General features: G+C 51.5%; 1 long non-coding RNA gene across 1 annotated transcript in view; it reads right to left on the minus strand.

Annotated features, from left to right (window-relative positions):
- The window catches only part of LOC117245337, an 8930-nt gene that overhangs the window by 2097 nt on the left and 4909 nt on the right, over positions 1-1924 (minus strand). The window lies entirely within an intron of this gene.

The following is a 1924-nucleotide window of genomic DNA, read 5'->3' on the forward strand; positions in this document are numbered from 1 at the left end:
GCCCACTGACCCCCAGGGCAGCTCCACCCTGCCCAGCCAGAGCTGAGCAGCCTCTCCTGCCCCTTTCTGAGCCAGGCAGAGCTGTGAGTGATGGATGTGACCTTGGTGACACCAAAAACACCTTCAGGGTCTTTTCCAACCCAAAGGATCCTGTGAAGAAGCAGAGGCAAGCCTCACTTCCAGGAAGCTGTTTCTAGAACATCACCCTGCCAAAGCCAACCAAACCCTTCCCCGGTTTTCTGGGACTGCTGCCCATCGGGGAGAGTCTGAGTGCTGCAGCCCAGGAACTCAGGACAGTAGTTGTGAGTTTTTTCTTAAATGTGAAAAAATTAAATCCACTGAAAACACAAATTACTGATTTTCCACAAAATTAGCGGTCTCAAGTAATACTTTAGATACATCTAGAGTCCATCTCATCCTGCATAATACAACATTTCTGCTGCTCAGGCTGGGGTAGGCAAGGCCAGCAGAGGGTTTGAGGGGAGGACAGGTGGGTCCTGTCCCTCCCCAGCTCTTCACCCCCAGTACAATGATCTGTTTATGGAGCCCAACACACACGTGGGCGGTTCAGCTTAAAAAAACTAATATTAGGTATCATGTGTTACAGAGTAAACTTTTCACAGGGAAGATGTTTCTATAGTAACTCATGTTTTTCTAGCCACACATTTCACATCAGGGTTGCCCTGGAAACAGAACTATAGAGATGTGTTCAGCAAATAAGTTGTCAATAGCTTTTTCTGCAGGCCCTGCACTCTGCCCCTGTGAGCTGAGGCTGAGCACAGCACCCTGGGGAGCTCCAGCTCTGATGGGAGTGTGGAATCCTCCCTGCCCATGGACCACAGCATCATTTCCCCCACACCACGCTTCTCAGAGCAAGTGAAATGGTCCTGGGGCAGGTCAGAAATCCAGAGAGCTCAGTCCTGCTGAAAGGAGAGCCTCAGTGAAACACCTTCATCTGCAGGAGAGTGTGGAATTACCCTGCTGGAAAACCTGAGTGCTCAAACCTCCAGAGACCTCGAGGTGCTGCTGGGACGTGTCAGGGGGACGTCAGCTCACACCAGGGAGCAGTCTGCATCTCCCTGGCTTTGAGCATATATTTAGGATGAAGCATTCCCAAGGGTAATGTACAGACTCCCACTCACCTCCAAGGAAAGTCTGCAAAAAGATCACAGCTCTAATCTGGCATTTACATAGGAGCTGGGATTTTAATTACTATTTGTTCAGCACCTCACCATTCATTCAGCAACAGCCATTTGTGCACCTGCAGCACTGGAACTGCTCCTGACCTTTGCTTTCCCTTCTCTCCCACTTCTCTTCCCTGCTTTTCCCTCACAGCTCCCTCCAGCCCTGGAGCCCCAGCCCCAGCAGCAGATGCTGATATCCATTACAGCAGAGCCCTTGCAGGCTGCTCTCTGCCTCTCCTTCTCCTGGGAGGAACCTTCGCTCCTCCAGGCAGCTCTTGTTGGCTCAAACACAAAGAACCCAAATCCCCATCCAGAGATGCCACCTGAAGGGGAAGAAGCTGTAAGTGCCCCTTCACTCAGCTCCAGCTTTACCAGCAGTGGCTCACAGCTCTGTGCCCTCCCAGGACTGTCCTTCAGACAGAACCTGCTCAAACAGCTTGGAGCATTTGACACGGCAGGAAAGGAACAATTTGCTCAAGTGCAAATTTAGGCTCCAAGTCAAAACTCACTCCAACAAAAGACAAAACCCCCACGATGCTGAGACCTGAGGAGGGAGAGACTGAAATTCCTCTGCTGCTTTGACTGGGGCTGAACAGGCCCAAAGGACAAGCCCTGCACAATTCCCACTTCCACGAGTGCCTCCAGTGCTGCTTTGCATTCCCAGCGTGTTCCCTGTGCTCAGGAGGCTGGGCTTGGGGCTGCCACATGGAACTGCACTTAATCCAGGGAAAAATCAGTGT

The sequence above is a fragment of the Parus major genome, chromosome 20, assembly GCF_001522545.3.
Source record: "Parus major isolate Abel chromosome 20, Parus_major1.1, whole genome shotgun sequence".
Classification (NCBI taxonomy): Eukaryota; Metazoa; Chordata; class Aves; order Passeriformes; family Paridae; genus Parus; species Parus major.